The sequence below is a fragment of the Pseudophryne corroboree genome, chromosome 5, assembly GCF_028390025.1.
Source record: "Pseudophryne corroboree isolate aPseCor3 chromosome 5, aPseCor3.hap2, whole genome shotgun sequence".
Classification (NCBI taxonomy): Eukaryota; Metazoa; Chordata; class Amphibia; order Anura; family Myobatrachidae; genus Pseudophryne; species Pseudophryne corroboree.
In genome coordinates this window covers 831927311-831954006 of record NC_086448.1, presented here as the reverse complement: position 1 = coordinate 831954006, position 26696 = coordinate 831927311, and positions in this window count along the sequence as shown.

Genomic DNA, 26696 nt, shown 5'->3' with positions numbered 1-26696 from the left:
GTGTTCCCAGAGCAGGATTAACAATGGGGCTGATGGAGCTGCAGCTCCAGGTCCACACCCCAAAATAGGCCCCACTGCATCTGCAGCAACATACCCTCCAACAATTTACACATAAAAATCACTACAAATTCGAAAAAGAGGACGTGGCCACGGGTAAAGTGATGTGGCCATGCCCCTTTTCCTATACTTTCAATGGAAGTTTGGAGAGCCAAAAATCGGTACAGACCATAAAAAAAAGGTACTGTATCTGCCAAAAAGGTACAGTTGGAGGGTATGTATGATAGTGGCGCAGCGGAAGGCTTTCATAGCCCTCCCTGCACCGCATACTCTCTGTGCCCCGGAGCCTCCTCTGCGTGTGATGTCACAGAAGTGCCTCCCCACCACAGCCGCGCCCAGATTTCCAGATGCCCTGACTCCGCAACACAGCACCTGGGCTGCCGGCCTGGAAGCCCCGAGATGGCTAATGTAACAGATAGAGTGGGTGATATCGTGGAGGGTAATGTCTGCACGCTAAATCTACAGGCAACATTACTACTGGGGGCAATACGGGCATTGCATAAGGGGCACCACTACTATAGGGTCTATATAAGGGGCACTACCAGTACAGTGAACATTGCATAATGAGCGCTACAACTGTGGGCATTGTATAAGAAGCGCCACCTCATATGCACCGAAGCCGCATGCAAATGTACTTGCCCCTTCCATGGTGCCCCCCCTATCATTTTCTTCTGGATCCGCCCCTGATCACTGAGTATTACTGGGTATCACTGGAGCATCACTGAGTATTACTGGGTATCACTGAAGTATCACTAAGTATTACTGGGTATCACTGGAGTATCACTTAGTATCACTGGAGTATTGCTTAGTATCACTGAGTATCACTTAGTATCACTGAGTATCACTGGGTATCACTGGAGTATCACTGGTGTATCACTTAGTATCACTGAAGTATCACTGAGTATCATTGAGTATTACTGGGTATCACTGGAGTATCACTGAGTATCACTTAGTATCACTGAGTATCATTGGAGTATCACTTAGTATCACTGAGGTATCACTGAGTATCATTGAGTATTACTGGGTATCACTGGAGTATCACTAGAATATCACTTAGTATCACTATCACTGGAGTATCACTGAGTATCACTGGGTATCACTGGAGTATCAGTATCACTGGAGTATCACTGGAGTATCACTAGAGTATCACTGAGTATGACTGGGTATCACTGGAGTATAACTTAGTATCACTGGAGTAGCACTATAGTATCACTGAGTGTTACTATGTATCACTGAGTATCACTGGAGTATCACTGAGTATCACTGAGTATTACTGAGTATCACTGAGTATCACTGAGTATCACATAGTATCACTGAATATCACTGGAGTATCACTGAGAATCACTGAGTATCACTGAGTATCACTGAGTATCACTGAGTATCACTGGAGTATCACTTAGTGATACCTCAGTGGTTCCTCTGTGATACTAAGTAAAACTCTAGTGATACTCAGTGATACTCAATATCACTAGAGTTTTACTTAGTATCACAGAGGTATCACTGGAGTATGACTGGAGTATCACTGGAGTATCACTGCAGTATCACTGAGTATCACTTAGTATCACTGACAGAGGCGGAACTAGCGCCAGTGCAGGCAGTGCCTTGCACTGGGGCCCGCCTCTGTCAAGGGGCCCAAAGCCCAAACTGACTCATTACATGCCGCCTGGCTGCCGCTGTGTGCCGCCGCCGAGGAGAGGATGCGCACCGGCTACGGAGGGTGAGGAGGAGGAGGGGGTGGTGGAGGAGGGAGCCGCAGCAGCACTGTGTCATTGGTAGAAGCGCTGCTGCTGGCCCTCTCCTTTACCATAGGCTGCCCTCCGCCGCTGTGAATGCTGGGATGCGACAGCGGAAACGGTAAGTATACCTATTCTATCTATCTATCTATCTATCTATCTATCTATCTATCTGTCTGTCTGTCTGTCTGTCTGTCTGTCTGTCTGTCTATCTATCTATCCTGTTTGCCATAATGTGTAAAAAATGGGACGCTGTCTGCCATAATGTGTAAAAAATGGGACGCTGTCTGCCATAATGTGTAAAAAATGGGACGCTGTCTGCCGTAATGTGTAAAAAATGGGACGCTGTCTGCCATAATGTGTAAAAAATGGGACGCTGTCTGCCGTAATGTGTAAAAAATGGGACGCTGTTTGCCGTAATGTGCAAAAAATGGGACGTTGTCTGCCATAATGTGCAAAAAATGGGACGCTGTCTGCCGTAATGTGTAATAAATGGGACGTTGTCTGCCGTAATGTGCAAAAAATGAGACGCTGTCTGCCGTAATGTGCAAAAAATGGGACGCTGTCTGCCGTAATGTGCAAAAAATGGGACGCTGTCTGCCGTAATGTGTAATAAATGGGACGTTGTCTGCCGTAATGTGCAAAAAATTGGACGCTGTCTGCCGTAATGTGCAAAAAATGGGACGCTGTCTGCCGTAATGTGTAATAAATGGGACGCTGTCTGCCGTAATGTGCAAAAAATGGGATGCTGTCTGCCGTAATGTGTAAAAAGGGGGACGCTGCCTGCCATAATGTGTAAAAAAGGGAAGCTGTCCGCCATAATGTGTAAAAGGGTCTCTACCTGCTGTAGTGGTAGTACTGATAAAGCTAAATATTTATCGTATATAATACCCTTTATGAGGTCTAAGAACACTGTACGCTATTTATGTATGAAGTACCGTAAGGGTACGCTAGTTGCGTAACAATCGCTTTGCCGTGATCGAGACGCTAAAGCGTCACGTTCACTCACGGCCAAGAGATCACAGGCAGGCACGTTATTGGCTGTTAACTAAAGTAATGATTCGCTGTAGCGTAGCGAACGCTCGGGACCACGAGGAGATCACCAGCGGAGCTGACGCTCACTATATTAAACCTTTGTATCTAAACCATAAACAGTGTATTGTGCAGTAAAACCTTAGTGTAATATTAGAGAGTAAATGCAACACAGTATAACCTTATTACCTTAAAAGCTGTTTGAGCGTCACCGACGCTCTGAGAATACTTAATACTATAAGAAACACACAGATACCTGGGCTTAGGGTCCAACGCCTAACATATATATTTTGAATGATATACTTGTAAAAGAATTAATACAAATACAAATCATACACTACAACATAACATAGACTAACTAACCAGGTAACTACACAGTAAATACAATACAATTAAGTTTAAGAGAAAAATGAGAGAAAGAGAAGAGAGAGAGAGATATGGCCCATAATAACAAGAGAGAAACAGTATGATTACGGAGAAAAACTTACGCACAAAGGAAACGATCGCATGCGCCTCGATATCCAGCTCCCGATTATCAGCAATGAGAACCGTTGAAGAGAGTGAACTGGATATGGTCGGCCTGCCTATTTATGCTAGAGATGAGCGGGTTCGGTTTCTCTGAATCCGAACCCGCCAGAACTTCATGGTTTTTTTCACGGATCCGAGCAGACTCGGATCCTCCCGCCTTGCTCGGTTAACCCGAGCGCGCCCGAACGTCATCATGACGCTGTCGGATTCTCGCGAGACTCGGATTCTATATAAGGAGCCGCGCGTCGCCGCCATTTTCACACGTGCATTGAGATTGATAGGGAGATGACGTGGCTGGCGTCCTCTCCATTTAGATTAGGGTTGAGAGAGAGAGAGAGAGATTGACCTGAGGCTGTGATACTGTAGAAGAGAGTGCAGAGTTTAGTGACTGACGACCACAGTGACCACCAGACAGTGCAGTTGTTTGTTTTATTTAATATATCCGTTCTCTGCCTGAAAAAAACGATACACACAGTGACTCAGTCACATACCATATCTGTGTGCACTGCTCAGCCCAGTGTGCTGCATCAATGTATATATATATATCTGACTGTGCTCAGCTCACACAGCTTATAATTGTGGGGGAGACTGGGGAGCACTGCAGTGCCAGTTATAGGTTATAGCAGGAGCCAGGAGTACATAATATTATATTAAAATTAAACAGTGCACACTTTTGCTGCAGGAGTGCCACTGCCAGTGTGACTAGTGACCAGTGACCTGACCACCAGTATATATAATATTAGTAGTATACTATCTCTTTATCAACCAGTCTATATTAGCAGCAGACACAGTACAGTGCGGTAGTTCACGGCTGTGGCTACCTCTGTGTCGGCACTCGGCAGCCCGTCCATAATTGTATATACCACCTAACCGTGTTTTTTTCTTCTTTCTTTATAGTCATACTAGTTACGAGTATACTATCTCTTTATCAACCAGTCTATATTAGCAGCAGACACAGTACAGTGCGGTAGTTCACGGCTGTGGCTACCTCTGTGTCGGCACTCGGCAGCCCGTCCATAATTGTATATACCACCTAACCGTGGTTTTTTTTTCTTTCTTTATACATACATACTAGTTACGAGTATACTATCTCTTTATCAACCAGTCTATATTAGCAGCAGACACAGTACAGTGCGGTAGTTCACGGCTGTGGCTACCTCTGTGTCGGCACTCGGCAGCCCGTCCATAATTGTATATACCACCTAACCGTGGTTTTTTTTTCTTTCTTTATACATACATACTAGTTACGAGTATACTATCTCTTTATCAACCAGTCTATATATTAGCAGCAGACACAGTACAGTGCGGTAGTTCACGGCTGTGGCTACCTCTGTGTCGGCACTCGGCAGCCCGTCCATAATTGTATACTAGTATCCAATCCATCCATCTCCATTGTTTACCTGAGGTGCCTTTTAGTTGTGCCTATTAAAATATGGAGAACAAAAATGTTGAGGTTCCAAAATTAGGGAAAGATCAAGATCCACTTCCACCTCGTGCTGAAGCTGCTGCCACTAGTCATGGCCGAGACGATGAAATGCCAGCAACGTCGTCTGCCAAGGCCGATGCCCAATGTCATAGTACAGAGCATGTCAAATCCAAAACACCAAATATCAGTAAAAAAAGGACTCCAAAACCTAAAATAAAATTGTCGGAGGAGAAGCGTAAACTTGCCAATATGCCATTTACCACACGGAGTGGCAAGGAACGGCTGAGGCCCTGGCCTATGTTCATGGCTAGTGGTTCAGCTTCACATGAGGATGGAAGCACTCAGCCTCTCGCTAGAAAAATGAAAAGACTAAAGCTGGCAAAAGCAGTAGCACCGCAAAGAACTGTGCGTTCTTCGAAATCCCAAATCCACAAGGAGAGTCCGACTCCAATTGTGTCGGTTGCGATGCCTGACCTTCCCAACACTGGACGTGAAGAGCATGCGCCTTCCACCATTTGCACGCCCCCTGCAAGTGATGGAAGGAGCACCCGCAGTCCAGTTCCTGATAGTCAGATTGAAGATGTCAGTGTTGAAGTACACCAGGATGAGGAGGATATGGGTGTTGCTGGCGCTGGGGAGGAAATTGACCAGGAGGATTCTGATGGTGAGGTGGTTTGTTTAAGTCAGGCACCCGGGGAGACACCTGTTGTCCGTGGTAGGAATATGGCCGTTGACATGCCTGGTGAAAATACCAAAAAAATCAGCTCTTCGGTGTGGAAGTATTTCACCAGAAATGCGGACAACAGGTGTCAAGCCGTGTGTTCCCTTTGTCAAGCTGTAATAAGTAGGGGTAAGGACGTTAACCACCTCGGAACATCCTCCCTTATACGTCACCTGCAGCGCATTCATAATAAGTCAGTGACAAGTTCAAAAACTTTGGGTGACAGCGGAAGCAGTCCACTGACCAGTAAATCCCTTCCTCTTGTAACCAAGCTCACGCAAACCACCCCACCAACTCCCTCAGTGTCAATTTCCTCCTTCCCCAGGAATGCCAATAGTCCTGCAGGCAATGTCACTGGCAATTCTGACGAGTCCTCTCCTGCCTGGGATTCCTCCGATGCATCCTTGCGTGTAACGCCTACTGCTGCTGGCGCTGCTGTTGTTGCTGCTGGGAGTCGATGGTCATCCCAGAGGGGAAGTCGTAAGCCCACTTGTACTACTTCCAGTAAGCAATTGACTGTTCAACAGTCCTTTGCGAGGAAGATGAAATATCACAGCAGTCATCCTGCTGCAAAGCGGATAACTGAGGCCTTGACAACTATGTTGGTGTTAGACGTGCGTCCGGTATCCGCCGTTAGTTCACAGGGAACTAGACAATTTATTGAGGCAGTGTGCCCCCGTTACCAAATACCATCTAGGTTCCACTTCTCTAGGCAGGCGATACCGAGAATGTACACGGACGTCAGAAAAAGACTCACCAGTGTCCTAAAAAATGCAGTTGTACCCAATGTCCACTTAACCACGGACATGTGGACAAGTGGAGCAGGGCAGGGTCAGGACTATATGACTGTGACAGCCCACTGGGTAGATGTATGGACTCCCGCCGCAAGAACAGCAGCGGCGGCACCAGTAGCAGCATCTCGCAAACGCCAACTCTTTCCTAGGCAGGCTACGCTTTGTATCACCGCTTTCCAGAATACGCACACAGCTGAAAACCTCTTACGGCAACTGAGGAAGATCATCGCGGAATGGCTTACCCCAATTGGACTCTCCTGTGGATTTGTGGCATCGGACAACGCCAGCAATATTGTGTGTGCATTAAATATGGGCAAATTCCAGCACGTCCCATATTTTGCACATACCTTGAATTTGGTGGTGCAGAATTTTTTAAAAAACGACAGGGGCGTGCAAGAGATGCTGTCGGTGGCCAGAAGAATTGCGGGACACTTAAGGCGTACAGGCACCACGTACAGAAGACTGGAGCACCACCAAAAACTACTGAACCTGCCCTGCCATCATCTGAAGCAAGAAGTGGTAACGAGGTGGAATTCAACCCTCTATATGCTTCAGAGGTTGGAGGAGCAGCAAAAGGCCATTCAAGCCTATACAATTGAGCACGATATAGTAGGTGGAATGCACCTGTCTCAAGCGCAGTGGAGAATGATTTCAACGTTGTGCAAGGTTCTGATGCCCTTTGAACTTGCCACACGTGAAGTCAGTTCAGACACTGCCAGCCTGAGTCAGGTCATTCCCCTCATCAGGCTTTTGCAGAAGAAGCTGGAGACATTGAAGGAGGAGCTAACACGGAGCGATTCCGCTAGGCATGTGGGACTTGTGGATGGAGCCCTTAATTCGCTTAACAAGGATTCACGGGTGGTCAATCTGTTGAAATCAGAGCACTACATTTTGGCCACCGTGCTCGATCCTAGATTTAAAGCCTACCTTGGATCTCTCTTTCCGGCAGACACAAGTCTGCTGGGGTTGAAAGACCTGCTGGTGACAAAATTGTCAAGTCAAGCGGAACGCGACCTGTCAACATCTCCTCCTTCACATTCTCCCGCAACTGGGGGTGCGAGGAAAAGGCTCAGAATTCCGAGCCCACCCGCTGGCGGTGATGCAGGGCAGTCTGGAGCGACTGCTGATGCTGACATCTGGTCCGGACTGAAGGACCGGACAACGATTACGGACATGTCGTCTACTGTCACTGCATATGATTCTCTCAACATTGATAGAATGGTGGAGGATTATATGAGTGACCGCATCCAAGTAGGCACGTCACACAGTCCGTACTTATACTGGCAGGAAAAAGAGGCAATTTGGAGGCCCTTGCACAAACTGGCTTTATTCTACCTAAGTTGCCCTCCCACAAGTGTGTACTCCGAAAGAGTGTTTAGTGCCGCCGCTCACCTTGTCAGCAATCGGCGTACGAGGTTACATCCAGAAAATGTGGAGAAGATGATGTTCATTAAAATGAATTATAATCAATTCCTCCGCGGAGACATTGACCAGCAGCAATTGCCTCCACAAAGTACACAGGGAGCTGAGATGGTGGATTCCAGTGGGGACGAATTGATAATCTGTGAGGAGGGGGATGTACACGGTGATATATCGGAGGGTGATGATGAGGTGGACATCTTGCCTCTGTAGAGCCAGTTTGTGCAAGGAGAGATTAATTGATTCTTTTTTGGGGGGGGTCCAAACCAACCCGTCATATCAGTCACAGTCGTGTGGCAGACCCTGTCACTGAAATGATGGGTTGGTTAAAGTGTGCATGTCCTGTTTTGTTTATACAACATAAGGGTGGGAGGGCCCAAGGACAATTCCATCTTGCACCTCTTTTTTCTTTTCTTTTTCTTTGCGTCATGTGCTGTTTGGGGAGGGTTTTTTGGAAGGGCCATCCTGCGTGACACTGCAGTGCCACTCCTAGATGGGCCCGGTGTTTGTGTCGGCCACTAGGGTCGCTAGTCTTACTCACACAGTCAGCTACCTCATTGCGCCTCTTTTTTTCTTTGCGTCATGTGCTGTTTGGGGAGGGTTTTTTGGAAGGGACATCCTGCGTGACACTGCAGTGCCACTCCTAGATGGGCCCGGTGTTTGTGTCGGCCACTAGGGTCGCTAGTCTTACTCACACAGTCAGCTACCTCATTGCGCCTCTTTTTTTCTTTGCGTCATGTGCTGTTTGGGGAGGGTTTTTTGGAAGGGACATCCTGCGTGACACTGCAGTGCCACTCCTAGATGGGCCCGGTGTTTGTGTCGGCCACTAGGGTCGCTAGTCTTACTCACACAGTCAGCTACCTCATTGCGCCTCTTTTTTTCTTTGCGTCATGTGCTGTTTGGGGAGTATTTTTTTGAAGGGCCATCCTGCGTGACACTGCAGTGCCACTCCTAGATGGGCCAGGTGTTTGTGTCGGCCACTTGGGTCGCTTATCTTAGTCACACAGCGACCTCGGTGCAAATTTTAGGACTAAAAATAATATTGTGAGGTGTGAGGTGTTCAGAATAGACTGAAAATGAGTATAAATTATGGTTATTGAGGTTAATAATACTATGGGATCAAAATGACCGCAAATTCAATGATTTAAGCTGTTTTTTAGTGTTTTTTGAAAAAAACACCCGAATCCAAAACACACCCGAATCCGACAAAAAAAATTCGGTGAGGTTTTGCCAAAACGCGGTCGAACCCAAAACACGGCCGCGGAACCGAACCCAAAACCAAAACACAAAACCCGAAAAATTTCAGGCGCTCATCTCTAATTTATGCCCCACACACAATACAATTCAATGGTCCCTACAATCTCATTGTTCATTGGACACAGGAATTTGGCTTCGCATTATAACAAAAGGTCATAGGTTGATTCATACAGGTGGGCTGTGACTATTTCCAACTGCTCAGGTGGGAGGGAAACTGGGTTTCCCGCCGCATGGGTAATAAAGTGCAAATAAAGTAAATGTTCATAAACTTCTTATGTCCATAACTATTCGCACGAGCGATTGATCTGCTTCAAACCAACACCGGAATATTTCTAATTAAATATTCTTCCGATGGATACTAAACACCACTGTATTACTCCTGTCTGACCCTTCATATCAAACAAAGAGGGATTTCTCTGTTCATGAACATTCTATATTAACCAAACTTTCAGAATCTATCAAAGGGACCATGATCTACAAAATACATTATATAGTGAAAATATGTAATGATTGAGTCGCACGCTACGATCGCATAAACTCTACCGTAAATACGCATACCATGCGCCTGCGGGTGCCCGCGACTGTGAGTATGCGCACGTACGGGAGAGCGTACGCATGCGCAGCACGGACCAGTATGAGGTGCAAATATGGCAGTGTGTGTAGAGATATTTTTCTGACTTTGACAGTCCACCCTTTGGCAGTCAATAATAACTGCCACCTTCTAAAACATTTCAAAAGGAGAAAAATATATGTCAGGGGTTAATTCATTTCCATGGTTGGGTAAGGGAGGAGAGAGGAGTAGGTGGGAAGAGGGTATGACCTAGTGAGATAGCAGAAGCATGTGTGTATGAGTCCATGTTTGGGGTGTCATGTATCATCGTGCCGTACGTGTTGTAAATCAAGCTTCGAGGTATTGCGAAGTATACATTTGAATTCCTTCTTATCCCGTGGTACGGGTCTGTGGATGGGCTGTCAAACTTTACCGAGCTCTTTTCGGTTTTGGTTGTAACAAAATGGGGAAGCACATTTTAGTTGATGATACATGAATGGGGGAGATATGTGATTGCTGATATCTGTGCCTGTATTCCCTATCGACTATGTGTGTCATTACCTGTGGGTTGTAGAAATGAAGAAAAGACATAATTACGGTAAATGCGGTGGTATTCTATGTCAGGTAAATGTACAGTCGTCGATTGAGGTTTTGTTCGGTATCAGTTGAAAGTCGTCTTCTTTGCGCTGTTTTGCCCATTAGGTGCGAGCAAAAAGCTTTGTCAATGCCAATAGATTTACAAAAATGTTGGGCTAGCGTGAGTTTAAGAATTCTAGGGAAACTGGGGATCCATGGCAAAGTTCATCAAATGTCCGTATCTAAAGTGGTCAAAACTTCTTCTTTGGTCAATCCGTTGTCTGTATAGTGTCTTGTCAACTTCCTCGTCCAAGGGGGTCTTTTTATCTTGGAGAAAAACAGAAAAACAGGTGAAAGAAACGGACCGTAGAAATCGCATTTTCATCACATCATTGTTTCTACATTTGGGTCATAAATCAAGTCCAGGTTAATTACAGTTTCCTCACTCCTTAAACTCATTACCCTAGTACGATGATTGCACTTCATTAAAGCCTGACCGCATCTAAATATCAATCCAATCGATATGACAACACCTAAGATACATAGGAGAAACTTCCCAACATCCATTATGACTCCTTGAGCCCAGTCTCCTAAACCAGAAAACCAATTTCGCGGGTTCAACCATGACACCCAACCAGTCAGCTCATTACCTACAGCAGCAAGAGTGAGATTGTGTCTCCTGCGAAATTCCCACTTCAATTGGAGAATATCGTCCATCTTTTGGTCTATGACCTCGACCGGATCCTCGGTGCTATTCGTAATATATGTGCAACATTTCACGCCGTATTGTGTTGCCAGTGTGACACAATATCCGCCTGTCACTGCTGTGAGGTAATTGAGAACCATTCTATGCTGTACCAGTTCTGTTTTGTAAGCCTGAAGTTCTCTTCCAGTATACCTAAACGTGTCATCATACATTTCAGTGATATTATCTAACAAATTTGCGAGCGCCGATATGTATTTATAATTCAGCACTCCTCTAGCGGTGCGGGTGAAATCTAACGCGATTAAGAATTGAATCCCGGTGGATTCACTTATCAGATCAGAGGCCGGATGCTCTGTCTTCTCTATCAGGTGCCTTTTAACAACGTGCTCGTAATGGGTGTGAGTATAAGGAGCTTGGGCACCACGGTGTATGTCTTTCATTTTGTCATGTGATACAGTCATTTCTTCAGGCAGTACTTTTCCAATATAACACAATCCTTCAGAGTTTGGGGCAAGCCACTTGTACGCCTTTCTCCCGCATATGAAATATGCATCATCGGGGAGAACATATGGGACGGAGTAGGACATAACCATATTACACACCTTCCATGTGAAATCTCCTAACCCTAATTCTTCCATCTGCTTAGTACACGTATCAGGTTGTACGATATGTGCACAGTATCCTGGTGATACCTCTCCAACTTTAGTAATCCTATTTCCTAAGGTATACCTATACCGGAAAGATTTTCCTCTACTGGCTATGTGGCGTACAAGCTCTGTATCTGTAGGCATTCTATCTGCTCTATGCGAAAAGGTCATGGTCTGGTTACTCCATGACACTTCCCAATTTCCCGGTTTTCGGGGATTGGAGATGTTGAAACATAATAGGGACCTATCCACATGGTATTGGTGGAGCTTCAAACTAGGAGGGCTGGAGATATTAAACCTCCGGTCCACCGGTCTCCCACCATTTAACTCAAGTACCTCCTCTATCGTTAAAGGAAATGGTACTAGCCCTGATTTGCTATGACCCTGAGGTACTTGAGAGCATACCCAACAATCTGTTTTGTTTAACACATTACCCACTAAGGAGTGATAGTCACTCAATGGATGCCGGTGCATATGGATATTAAAACTGGATTGGCATTTCTTAATGCACCCATCCTCAATGACATTGTTACAGAGCCTACAGATACAGTTTTCTTCAGCTAACAATCCTTCACAATTCCTTCTATGGTCAATGCTATCGGATCGTTTTCTGATACTCGCCTTTGCTTGTTGATTATGTTGTTCTCGGAAAACTACGCCTCCATCTTTATCATCAGAACCCATTCCAGAACCTCTCTCGACCTCCATGGTACTCTCGCCGGAACAGACTGCTCTGGTCAACATCATGGTTAACAGGAAAATCCGGATCACAGTCTCTTGGGGCAAGTCCATCTTATAGGAGGAAACGGAGAAGAATGAGAAGGGGGGAAAAGAAATTTTAGGGAGAGGGGATGGGAAGTGGAGAAAAACAATAAAAGGGAGTGGGGAGTCGACAACAGCTCTTGGTCTTGAGATTTTCACGGCTCAGGTGCCGCCTCAGTCCTCCTGGAACAGACACTCCAGTGATACAACCTCTACCGTCTGTTCCTTATCACGGGACTTCTCTGGATCAGCAACCTTCTTGCAGTGGGATGAATGAACCCAAGTCTCTCTCTCAGCAACCTTCAATGCTGTAGTGCTAGTCAATAAGACCAGGTATGGTCCTTCCCATCTGTCAATAAGGCAACCTGAGCGTAGAAAATTCCGTATCATCACATAATCCCCAGGTTCAATGTCATGACAATTACTATCTGGTAAATCAGGAATCACCAACTTCAGATTATCATTTTGATTCCTTAACTGTTTACTCATGTTAATCAAGTACTTTACAGTCACTTCATTGTTACATTTCAAATCATCCTGAGGGTTAATCATGACATGCGGTTGTCGACCAAACAAGATTTCAAAAGGGGACAGATTAAGAGGGGACCTGGGAGTGGTTCTGATGCTGTACAGTACAATGGGTAAAGCTTCTGGCCATGTCAATCCTGTCTCTGCCATCACTTTACTCAATTTATTTTTAATAGTGCTGTTCACTCTTTCGACCTTCGCACTCGCCTGTGGACGGTACGGAGTGTGCAGCTTGCTATCAATTCCCATCAATTTACACATTCCTTGAAAGACATCACCTGTAAAATGGGTACCCCTATCACTTTCGATAATTCTAGGGATACCATATCTACATACAAATTCCTGCACAATTTTCTTCGCAGTAAACATAGCGGTATTTGTGGCCGCCGGAAATGCTTCGACCCAATTTGAGAAAACATCTATACAAACAAGTACATATTTCAAATTTCGACAAGGGGGTAATTGAATGAAGTCAATCTGTATTACCTGGAAAGGGCCGCCGGCAGGTGGGATATGGGATGGTTCTGTAGGTATTGCCTTTCCAATATTCTTTCTCAAACAGGTAAGGCACGACATTGCTCTTTTACTCGCATGAGAGGAGAATCCTGGGGCGCACCAATATGCTCTTACCAACTTGCACATCCCTTCCTTGCCTAGATGAGTCAGCCCGTGAGCTGCTTCAGCCAAACATGGAAGATATGCTCTGGGGGCCACTGGTTTACCATGTCCATCCGTCCAGAGTCCTGAGGACTCCTGGCCATATCCCTTTGCCTTCCAGACTGCCTTTTCCTGTGTGGAACACAAATTTTGCATCTCACACAACTTCTGTGTGTTGATGGTATTAAATACCATCAGTTGTGTGGTGTCTGTCTGTCTGGGGGTAGCAGCTGCTAACTTAGCTGCTTCGTCTGCTCGGCTGTTACCAAGCGATACTGGGTCTTGGCTATATGTATGTGCTTTACATTTGATAGCAGCCACTCTGTCGGGTTCCTGTATCGCTGTTAGAAGCCTTTTTATGTGAGCTGCATGCGCTACCGGTGTACCAGCTGCCGTCATGAAATTTCTGAGGCGCCATAGGGCTCCGAAATCATGGACTACCCCGAATGCGTATCTAGAATCGGTGTAGATATTGGCTGATTTGCCCTTAGCCAATTCACATGCTCTGGTTAGGGCGACCAGTTCAGCAACCTGGGCTGAGTGAGGTGGGCCTAGCGGTTCCGCTTCTATGGTGCCTTGGTCATCTACAACTGCGTATCCAGTACACAAGTCTCCCGAGTCTGACTGTCTATGACAACTACCGTCCGTGTAGAACGTAAGTTCTGCATCTTCCAGTGGGTTGTCACTGATGTCAGGCCTTGCGGTAAAATTTTGGGTCAAATATTCTATACAATCATGAGTATCTTCCTTTGTATTAAATCCTCCTTCCCCAGTACTCTCATCCTCCACCCTTTGGGTCTGTCCAGACACACTTGGGAGATATGTTGCAGGATTTAATGCACTGCATCTCCTTATGGTGATGTTTACGGGGGCCATTAGTGCCAATTCCCATCTTGTAAACCGCGCTGATGAGACGTGCCTGGTTTGGGCAGAATTTAACAAGGCTGACACTGCATGCGGTGTATGAATTGTGAGGTTGTGACCTAGCACGACGTCTTCGCTTTTCGTTACTAGCAATGCTATCGCAGCAACGCTTCGCAAGCATGTGGGGAGGGATCGCGCTACCGTATCTAGCTGAGCGCTGTAATATGCTACTGGCCTGCTGGCATCACCGTGCTTTTGGGTTAGTACGCCTGCCGCGCAACCAGCACTTTCTGTTCCGTATAGTTCAAAGGGTTTCCCATAGTCCGGCATACCTAATGCTGGTGCCTGCGTTAGGCACTGTTTGAGTCTCTCAAATGCTGCCTCAGACTCGTCTGTGTGCGAAATCCGATCAGGTTTGTTTGAGGAGACCATCTCCTGCAAAGGTAACGCTAGGATGGAAAACCCTGGGATCCAGTTACGGCAATACCCACACATTCCTAAAAATGTTCTGATCTGTTGCTGGGTTTGTGGCAGAGTCATGTCTCTAATTGCTTGAATTCTATCAGCGGTCAGGTGTCTCTGTCCTTGTGTTAAACAGTGTCCCAAATATTTTACCTTAGTCTGGCATAATTGCAACTTGTCTTTGGAAACCTTGTGTCCTGTGTCTGAAAGATGAAACAGGAGCTGTTTCGTATCCTTCAGGGATGCCTCCAATGAATCAGAACACAGTAGTAGATCATCCACGTACTGTATTAATACTGATCCACTCACTGGTTGGAAAGACTGTAAGCAATCATGCAAAGCCTGAGAAAACATACTTGGGCTATCTATGAATCCTTGTCGTAATCGAGTCCATGTGTATTGGACTCCTCTGTATGTAAATGCGAACAAATATTGACTGTCAGGGTGCAGTGGTACCGAAAAGAAAGCGGAGCAGAGGTCAATAACAGTGAAAAATTTCGCAGTGGGAGGGATTTGCATTAGGATGACAGCTGGATTTGGCACTACGGGGAACTGACTCTCAACTATTTTGTTAATCCCCCTTAGATCCTGCACTAGCCGGTAACCCCTCCCCCCACTCTTTTTCACAGGGAAGATGGGACTATTAGCAGTGCTGGACGTTCTTACCAGAATGCCCTGTTGTAGCAAGCGCTCTATTACTGGGTAAACTCCTAACTCCACCTCTGGCTTCAGAGGGTACTGTGGGATTTTTGGAGCTATCCTACCATCTTTTACTTGTACAACTACCGGAGCTACGTTTGCCATTAATCCAGTGTCCTGTCCATCTTTAGTCCAAAGTGACTCTGGTATCTGAGATGTCATTTCTTCTACTTGGGAGGGAGTCCTATTTGTCATAGTGGTATGTGACATTAATTTTGACGGGGAGTCTAACATGTCTCGTACTTCCTGAGCGTGATTCTCAGGTATGTCCAAGAATACACCTTCAGGAGTACAATAAATGACGCACCCCACTTTACACAGTAAGTCTCTTCCCAGGAGATTGGTCGGTGCCGATGCAGCCAGCAAAAAGGAATGCTTGGTATGTAAAGGCCCTATTGTAATCTCTGCTGGTTTGCTAACAGGGTAATGCTGGACTACTCCTGTTACTCCCACGGCTGGAATTGTCCTACCAGTGGTCCTCATGCCCACTGTCGAATTTATCACTGATTTGGCCGCCCCTGTGTCTACAAGAAAGTTTAATGATTTACCAGCTACATTGATTGCAATTTCTGGTTCACTTCCAAGACTTGCAATCAATTTTACTGGCTGCAGATTACAGGTATGGCCACACCCCTATTGGGTATGGTGACCTCCCTGAATCCCGCTGGCAGCAACTACTTGTGAGGGAGTTAGCTGGGAACTACCAGAGGTTTGCCAATCTCTGTTTGGGGGGTATCTTTTTGTTTCCCCTGCATGTGGCTCATAACTCCGTTTCTGCGGACCTTGCTCCCAATGTCGTGTGTCGTGTCGTTGTCTAGGGGGTTGGTATGAGTTTCGTACATTCTTTACTCTACAATCTCGTGCCATGTGTCCCTGTTTATGACAAGAATAACAAGTAACCACGCTTGACTTACCCACAGGGTTTGGTGATACAAACAAAGGCTGCCTTGTGGTCAGGGCCTGTATACTTACGGCCATTAACTTATCACTTTGTTGTTCTCTGTGTCTGGTGATGTTCCTATCGTGATCAATAGCAGCCTCTCTCAAAGTAGCCACAGACAGACCTCGCCAACATGGTTGTGTGGTCTGTACCCTAGTCTTCAATGACTCTTTTAAACCATCCATCAGTACCGATACTGCTACTTCTCGATGGTTTGTGTCTGTTTTAATGTCCTCTATGCCTGTGTATTTTGCCATTTCTGATAATGCTCTGTGAAAATACTCTGCAGCTGTCTCTGACTCCTTCTGTTTAATGGAGAATATCTTGTTCCATCTGACTACCGCTGGGAAATATTCTTTTAACTGTAAGTTTATTCTTTTTACATTGTCTTTGTTGTACACATCTGTAAGAGGTACATCCTGATCTAATCCGCAATCAGCTAAAAATTGAGTTGCGTCAACATTGGAGGGTAAACATGCTCTCAGCAATATCTGCCAGTCTTTATTGTTGGGCTCTACAGTGTTACCTAAGTCTCTGATGTATTTTTGACTGGCAACTAAATCTTTTCTAGGGTCAGGGAATTCAGACACGATGGTCCTTAATTCCATTCTGGAAAATGGGCTATACATGGCAATGTTCCTCACAGGGGTGACCCCTGTTGTGTCAGTTTTCCCATTTGGAACAGCTATTACCCTAACAGGATTAACTCTAACAACATCACTCTGTGTGGGTTCTACAGCCTGTGGTGAAATGGCTTCAGCATAGTGTATGGTGCCGTACTTACCTGTAGACACGACCTCACCTATCCCTCCGCTAGGGGCCTTTGTTACTAATCTCGTGGGTGGAGCTGTGCCTACTGTGGTCTCTGCTATGGTGGCTGCTAGAGAGAGCGCTGAAATTGTTGCCGATTCGTCTTCTTGATCACACTCCTGAGGAAAGTTCAAAACAGGGTACAACTTGCACGGGTTAATACTTGTATTGGTTAATTGGTTAACATTATCTTTAACATTTACACAGTTGCTAAGTGTTTGTGTGTTACACCTTAGTGCGTCATTCTCCGCAACCAATTTCTCTCCTGATATGTATGGTGGCGGTGGGGCCGTGGCTATCAGTTTTCTGATTGAGCCAGATCCCGCCGCCTGAGCCAATCCTCTCTGTATGTCACCTTCCTGCTGCCACAACTGCAAACAATCGTAATGTTTGATTCGTCTCTTTGTTGATTTAATGAGACATATCCTTCTCCTTAAATTCGTTAACACCTCTGTGCTGAAGCTACCTACTCTTGGGAATTTCTCCCCGTCATGTACTGTCATTCTCTCCCATTCATCACATAAAGCTTCTGTGTGACTTCCGTATTTCTCACACATTACATACCTTGCCGACCCAATTGGTCGGTTCACTGAATCAACCCGAACCGAGGTTGATCGCCCCCTACCTGAACAAGTGGCCCCCATAGTTCGAAGGTGTTGCTTTATTTAACCAACCCTTACGCAAACCAAATGTCCAAAATAGGCTGACGGTGGCGGTTTAGCGAGTACCCCACTCACTCGCCCACGCCGACCAATACGACCTGATCACACCGATATGGTGCTGGCGTACTCGACCTAGGGCCCCTGCGACCTGAACCTCTATTTACTGGAACCTGTGAGGGTGCTCCGAAGAACACTTACTCTTTCCAGTAACTATTGGTTGCTGGATAGTTCCTGAGTGAGCAGCGAACTTCCCTTAAAATAAAAAAAGTTACACAAATCACGTTAGAATGTACAAATAGCGTTTATGACCTTCGTACACAAATAGTACCGGTCAGGTTTACTAATGCACACAATTACGTGCGGTACAATCGTTTAGTACACAAGCAACTAATCTTATGTACTGAGCGACCAGTGGAATCGAAAATTTCGGCTGCGAATTCCTTCAGCCAGAGCTTATATGGCCTATATGGGTGTTGCACCAACCCTTTCTTGGTGTTGTGCCTGTGGACTGTATAGCGGACTTCCTTGTCTGCTGTACCTGAACCTGTTGGTCTGCTATGACCTCCTGGTCTGTTACAGTATGACCTCCTGGTCTGCTACACTCTAATGCTCAAATTGTATATTTAACCAGGGATGCCTCCCTAGCCACCATGTACGTCACTTACACGCATGTACCTCACGAGTACTCGACTTTTCTTGTGGTTCAACCTGTAAAATTGTATACAACACACTCACTCACCACATGTACACTTTTGTTTCTATTTCTATTTCTGCGCAGAAATGTCTCTTTAGACCAGATGTGTTACAAATTAGGAGAAGGATCTATTAATTTAAATTTGGAATAAAAAAAAAAAAAATTTGCGCGATTTATCGCCTGGCGTTATTTACCGCGTGGCGCTACTTATCGCGTTGAGAGGAGAGAAAAAAAAAAAACTTGTGATTTGAGTTACGTGGGCGTACCCGTACGCTCCGTTGCGTAATATACGCTGCGTGCGTCGGCCCTTGGATTGCGTACGCAAGTCTCAGTCTTTTGTTAGAGACACGTGTACGCAAAGCAAAGATCCACCGTGACACAATTTATACGTTTATCAACTATAGAACTGGCAAACAGGAGAGTGACATACGAAAATACACCAATGAAAAGGAAATGCAGATATATATGTGTGCGTGCGTGTGTACGCAAGACAGAAAAATAAACAGTTTTAAAAAGACACTATTGTTTTGTTCTTACCTCCGGTTCCCGGATTCCTTCAGCACCCTTTACTAAGAGAAGCAGACGCTTATCCAAACAGCACTACGAGGAATATGATCTCCCGCCCTTTGCTGCTGGATAATGTCTGCTGAAATTACCTAGTGCAGATATGTGAAGGACAGGGCGAGCCGCCAATTGATAAAGCTAAATATTTATCGTATATAATACCCTTTATGAGGTCTAAGAACACTGTACGCTATTTATGTATGAAGTACCGTAAGGGTACGCTAGTTGCGTAACAATCGCTTTGCCGTGATCGAGACGCTAAAGCGTCACGTTCACTCACGGCCAAGAGATCACAGGCAGGCACGTTATTGGCTGTTAACTAAAGTAATGATTCGCTATAGCGTAGCGAACGCTCGGGACCACGAGGAGATCACCAGCGGAGCTGACGCTCACTATATTAAACCTTTGTATCTAAACCATAAACAGTGTATTGTGCAGTAAAACCTTAGTGTAATATTAGAGAGTAAATGCAACACAGTATAACCTTATTACCTTAAAAGCTGTTTGAGCGTCACCGACGCTCTGAGAATACTTAATACTATAAGAAACACACAGATACCTGGGCTTAGGGTCCAACGCCTAACATATATATTTTGAATGATATACTTGTAAAAGAATTAATACAAATACAAATCATACACTACAACATAACATAGACTAACTAACCAGGTAACTACACAGTAAATACAATACAATTAAGTTTAAGAGAAAAATGAGAGAAAGAGAAGAGAGAGAGAGATATGGCCCATAATAACAAGAGAGAAACAGTATGATTACGGAGAAAAACTTACGCACAAAGGAAACGATCGCATGCGCCTCGATATCCAGCTCCCGATTATCAGCAATGAGAACCGTTGAAGAGAGTGAACTGGATATGGTCGGCCTGCCTATTTATGCCCCACACACAATACAATTCAATGGTCCCTACAATTTCATTGTTCATTGGACACAGGAATTCGGCTTCGCATTATAACAAAAGGTCATAGGTTGATTCATACAGGTGGGCTGTGACTATTTCCAACTGCTCAGGTGGGAGGGAAACTGGGTTTCCCGCCGCATGGGTAATAAAGTGCAAATAAAGTAAATGTTCATAAACTTCTTATGTCCATAACTATTCGCACGAGCGATTGATCTGCTTCAAACCAACACCGGAATATTTCTAATTAAATATTCTTCCGATGGATACTAAACACCACTGTATTACTCCTGTCTGACCCTTCGTATGAAACAAAGAGGGATTTCTCTGTTCATGAACATTCTATATTAACCAAACTTTCAGAATCTATCAAAGGGACCATGATCTACAAAATACATTATATAGTGAAAATATGTAATGATTGAGTCGCACGCTACGATCGCATAAACTCTACCGTAAATACGCATACCATGCGCCTGCGGGTGCCCGCGACTGTGAGTATGCGCACGTACGGGAGAGCGTACGCATGCGCAGCACGGACCAGTATGAGGTGCAAATATGGCAGTGTGTGTAGAGATATTTTTCTGACTTTGACAGTACCGTGCGGCGTAATTTGAATAATGGAGACTACTGTGCACCGTTATATGAATTGGTATTATTTTGTGGCCACACCCCTTCCCCACGAAGCCACGCCCCTATTTTTTTTTGCGCGCCTGCGGCGCGCACTGCCCCTGTTTTACATAGAGGAGCGGGGCTCCGATGCCGTTTCTTGCACACAGCACTAAAATGTCTAATTACGGCACTGTTGCTAGGTATCCATTTCCCTGGCCCTGAGCAGGTCCCCCTCACCAGATCCTCTCCAGGGGTGAGGCGGTGGACTTAGATGGGGGGAGGGGGGGGGAAAGCATTTTGTCGCACATGGGCCCACCGCTCGCTAGTTCCGCCACTGATCACTGAGTATCACTGGAGTATCACTTAGTATCACTGAGTATCATTGGAGTATCACTGAGTATCACTGAGCTAATCCAGCTATTTCTGTACAGTCAGGAAGGAAGTTTCTGTCACCAAAACATGTGTCGTAAAAAAGGCTTTTGTTAGTAAATCCAGTTTTCCAGAAATATGATGAAATAATATGACCCTGCATTTTGGGAGAGTGAATAAGATGCCATTATACCCATCGTCCATTTAGGGTTTAGGAAAAAATATGAGTTACCTGTGGTCAGGGCCGGATTAAGAGCTAAATGGGCCTGGAGCTGAAAAGTTTCAAGGGCCTATACCAAGATGGAGAGGAGCTGTGACCAGTGCAGTGTGGGTGTGGCCCGGGTCACATGTGGGTGTACACCCTATACACTATGGCCCTCATTCCGAGTTGATCGCTCGCTAGCTGCTTTTAGCAGCATTGCACACCCTAGGCCTCCGCCCTCTGGGAGTGTATCTTAGCTTAGCAGAATTGCTAACAAAAGATTAGCAGTTCTGCTATTAAATATTTCCCTGCAGTTACTGAGCAGCTCCAGACCTACTCCTAGATTGCAATCACCTCAGTCCGTTTAGTTCCTGGTTTGACGTCACTTTCACAATCTCCCTGAAATGCTTTTTCAAAAGTAGGCAAGTATGATACACGCCCTGCGTTCGGCCAGCCACTCCCCCGTTTCCCCAGGCACGCCTGCGTTTTTATCTGACACGCCTGCGTTTTTTAGCACACTCCTAGAAAACGGCCAGTTACCTCCCAGAAACACCTACTTCCTGTCAATCACACTACGATCAGCAGAGCGACTGAAAAGCGTCGCTCGGCCCTGTGTAAAATAAAATAGCATAGTTTTGTGTGAAAATACTTAGCGCGTGCGCCCTGCGGCCCATACGCATGCGCAGAATCGCCCATTTTTAGCCTGATCGCTATTCTGCTAAAAACGGCAGCGAGCGATCAACTCGGAATGACCACCTATGTGCCCCAATGTCTCCCTAAATACATATACATACAAAAATTGGATAATTTTGTGAGAAAACTACAAAAACAGTTTTAATACTTATGACTGTTTGGCCAGCCGTCATCACCCGGCTGCCAGCATGATGGGCCTATTTTTATGTGAAGGCCTGGAGCTGTAACTCCATACGCCCCATTGTTAATCTGGCCCTGCCTGTGGTACACAGCGGCAGACACATGTGCTGATTAATATAAGGCTGGAGACTCATCAGGTCACTGACACCAGACCGCTGGAAAGATAAATGACCACTGTAAATATAGTCATCTCTCTGGGAGCCGTCAATACTCTGCGACCACAGGGGGTTCCTGTCTGTGCGCCGGAACGCTCTTCCCGCAACCTCTGCTAATCGCACATTACAGAGGCATCACCTCGATACGGACTACAATGGATTGCAATCAGTGTGGCTGAGGATTGTGTTTAGTTCAATATGGAGAACGAATTGACAGAATAGGAGAGGAGTGGGTTAAACCTCAGCTAGTCGGGGGGGCAGGACGGTAAGGCATTATGGGAGTTTATTGCTAGCCAATAGGAATGAATGTTGAGGGTAGGTGGAAAGGGTTTTTAAGCCTGGTAAAGGGGCTGGGTAGAGGCTAGATCCAAGTGGCCTAAGGGACCTTTTCCGTCAGGGGGAGGAGCCATGACACAAGGGGGAGGAGCTACGCCAGCAGTACAGTTGCTCTAGTATCCACACCACCAACTATTACCTTTAGTAATTAGGTGGTGAGCGAAGCGGAGCGGAGCGAGCCACCGTGCCCGAAGCGTGGCGAGCGAAGCGAGCCCGCGAGGGTACTTTTCGGGCACCTTGTTCGGCCGCAGCTCCTCCCCCTGGTGACGTGTCTCCTCCCCTAGGTACGTCAGAAGGTCCCTTCTCCCACTCCAATATAGAACCAACCAAAGGGGCTGGGTCAGCCTCTTCTGCTGTAATCCCCCTTTTTTTGCACCTGTGTTTTGTGCTGCTAGTCCTTATTCCTGTGTTAATCACACTGCCTGGCCTGGGTGCAATTTATATTTGTGCCACATTGCATCCCCTCTCTGTGCCCATTACCTCCTGGTTAAGCGCGTTCTGGCCGCCATGTCCCATCCCCGCCGCTCCCCTGGTGCCCCTGCAAGGTATTCTCCTCCTGCTCCCTCTTCCTCTCGGGCCCCGGGCCGGAGCGCTGCGCTCACGGCGGAGGCTCAGTCTACGGACGCTACTTCGAGTGCCCGTCCATGGGCGCGCGCGCGGCAGCGCGAGCGTCCGTTCCCGCGATGGCTGTGCCACGGGCGCCGGGGGATTCTCCCGGCGCAGCGGCGGGTAGTGTGGGACGGGGCGCCGGGCGGCAGAGGACGCGATCGGGCAGTCGGAGGGGGGAGCCAGCGGGGATGCCCGCTGGCGTTAATCCCTCTCCGGCTGCGGCGGCTCGGGGACGCGCGCGCGCGGCCCCCTCGCCCTCCACCGCTGAGAGTTGTTCACGGATCCCCGTTGGATGAGGGAGCTTGTTCAGGGCTGCGGCCAGTGGCTCTGCCAGGCGGCATCTGGTTCGCAGGCGCGCACGCGCCCACGTATGCGATTGGCACTGGTGCCTCCTGGGGGCTCTCCCCGCTCCAGCGGGAAAGGGGGTTCCCCGGATTCTGCTGCGGTCACTGTGGGGGGCCAGGGTGGAGTGGAGCGGTCTGGGAGCGGTGGCCATCCGGTTCTCCCGGTGGGCGGGGGCAGTGTGGGCCGGGGCAGTGTTGGGGCGGCTGGTGCTTCACACAGGAGTGCTGGCGCACAGAGGCCGTCTGGCGCTGGGCCCAGTCGGGGCCGCCCGGGTCGGCGTGGCGGCTGCGCGAGGGCCTTCCCTGCTGCGGGCCCGTGGAGTGGGGGGTCCGTTGGGGCTGCGACTGCGGCTCCGGATCCCTCTGCCGTTGCGGCGGCAATGTCGGCAATGACGGCGGCATTTGTGCCATTTTTGTCGGCGTTGTCCCCGGGTGGCGTTTTCGTGGCTCCCGCTTCGGTCGACGCAGCCGTTCTCCCTGGTGTTTCTGGCCCCGCTATGGCGCAGTTTCTCCAAGCGTGTCGCGCTATGGGCTCCACCGCTTCGCTGCTGGGTGGCGGTGCCCTGTCCCCCGCAGGGGCGCCTGCTTTCATCCCCGCCAGGGGGGCTTCGGCACCCGTGGCGGCTTTCCCTTCCTTTTCAGATTCGGTTGCGGGTGACGATCGGGAAGAGGAGCCGGTCGTGGTGGACGTTTAAGCTTCAGGAAGCGGGCCGACCGGTGAGTGGGACACCGATACAGTTGCTGTATCACGTGGGTCTTCTTCTACCTCGTCCGGCAGTAGGTCCAGTAGATCTTCTTCCTCTTCTTCTTCGTTGCAGTCAGCAGCTAGTAGCACCACGAAGGCTAAGAAGAGGGCTTACAAGTACACACGGCGTGAGGCGCAGCACCGGGATAAGCGGTCTAGGAAGAGTAGTAGTAGTTCCCGTAGGGAAAGGAGGCGGCGTAATTTGCCGGGTGTAGTTCACTGCGAGTGCACGGCAGTGATGCGAGGGTTGCGTGAGAGTTGCAGGAAGAAGATTAGACGGGGGGAATACGTCGACCGTTTCACGTTGACGGAGGACACCAAGAGGGAAGGTAAGGAAGCCCTTGCGAAAGGCGGTATTGGGGCGGAGGCCTTTCGCTCGTATGACAATTGGTTGGCGGGTTTCTGCGTCTTTGCGGCGTGCTACTTGGAGGATCGCCCTGATGAACACATCAACGTCATCAGGTATATTCACCTCGTGCATGACATGCAGCGTCAGTCTAAGGACGATTCGTGGCTGCAATATGACAAACAGTTCCGTCAGAAGCACGATTGCCTGCATATCATTGACTTCGGATGCAAAGATGTGGAGGTATGGCTTCGGGTCACACGAGCGCAGGATATGAAACTGGTGGCTAAAGGGGCATTGGTGGCGCAGATCGCGGTGGCGAGTCAGTCTTGGCCCGCAGTTGAGGCTCTGCCGCGCCGCCCTTGGAATGCGGCCCGTTCTCCGCAACAGGCGCCGGCGAAGGGGAAGTGTTTCGCGTTCAACAATTCCGTGTGCCCCCTCGGTCAACGGTGTCGTTTTCGACACCTTTGCTTACGGTGTAATGGATCCCATCCGGCTTCCAATTGCTTCCGCGCAGGGTGACCGGGAGCTCTGGCGGCCGGGGGCGCGGACGGAAAAACAACTGGGGGGCTTGCCGCTAGTTAGGGCGCCGACCCCGGTTCGTTTGGGGGCCATGCTCAAATGGTTGGGGTGGTACCCAAACAGAGACGACGCAAAATTTCTGCGGGATGGTTTTGCGTCGGGTTTTTGTTTGCCGGTGGAGGGGGAAGTTTTAGTTCGAGCCGCCAGGAACCTGCAGTCTGCTTGGGATTTCCTCAACGTGCTTCGGGAAAAGGTCGAGCAGGAGGTTCGCCTGTGGAGAATGGCGGGCCCATTTGCGTTGCCGCCTGTCGAGGATTTGATTATTTCCCCAGTAGGGGTCGTGCCCAAAAAGGCCCCGGGTAAGTTCCGGCTCATTCAGCATTTGTCTTATCCATCTGGGTCCTCGGTTAACGATGCAATTCCACCGCAGTGTTGTTCGGTGGTGTATCAGTCTTTCAAGGATGCCCTGGACATGGTGCGGGGCTGCGGGGCCGGGGCCCTCATGGCTAAGCTGGATGTTGAATCGGCCTTTCGCTTGCTCCCTTTGCACCCGGAGTCATTTCGATTCATGGGTTTCCGCGTCGGGGAGGAATACTTTGTAGACAAGTGCCTGCCTATTGGGTGTTCCGTTTCGTGTGCCTTTTTCGAAAAGTTCAGCACCTTTTTACATTAGTGTGCGGAGTTTTCTTGCGGAGGTGGCAGGATCGCGCATTACCTTGACGACTTTTTGTGCATGGGGCCCGCGCATTCTCCTCGCTGTGGTTTCCTGTTGTTGTCGCTGCGTGCCTTGTTGGGGCATTTTGGCATCCCTGTGGCCGTGGACAAGACGGAGGGGCCTCTCTCCTGTTTGTCCTTTTTGGGTATCGAGATCGATACGGTCGCAGGGGCTTGCCGGCTGCCTCGGGACAAGGTTGCAAAGCTTCAGGAGTCCATAGCGCGGTGCTTAGAGCGGGGTAAGGTGACGTTGCGGGAGGCTCAATCCCTCCTTGGACTGTTAAACTTTGCCTGTCGGGTGATTCCCATGGGCAGGGTTTTTTGTCTGAAGTTGGAACGGTCCACAGCTGGGGTGTCCAGGCCACACCATTTTGTCCGTTTCTCGGCTGAGATTAGGCGGGACCTCTCTGTGTGGGTTTTGTTTCTGGCGGATTTCAATGGTGTGCTTATCTGGATGGTCCCGCTCGTTGACAATTTCGACCTGCAGTTGGTTACGGACGCGGCGGGCTCATCGGGGTTCGGTTGTTATCTAGACGGAGCTTGGTGCGCGGCTTCATGGCCCGAGTCGTGGTCGCGGGAGGGGCTGACCGGTGACCTGTTGTTGCTGGAGCTTTTTCTCATCATGGTGGCCTTGGAGGTTTGGGGGGAGCGCCTTCGCGATCGCAGAATCCTTTTTGCTGCGATAACTTAGGGGTCGTGCACGCGGTTAACAACCGAAGGGCTAAGGCCATCCGGGTCCTCCGGGTGTTGTCGCGGCTCGTGCTGACTTGTATGCGCTGCAATATTCTGTTTCGGGCTCAGCACGTTCCCGGGGTGGATAACGGGATTGCCGATGCATTGTCCAGGGGGCAGTGGGATAGGTTCC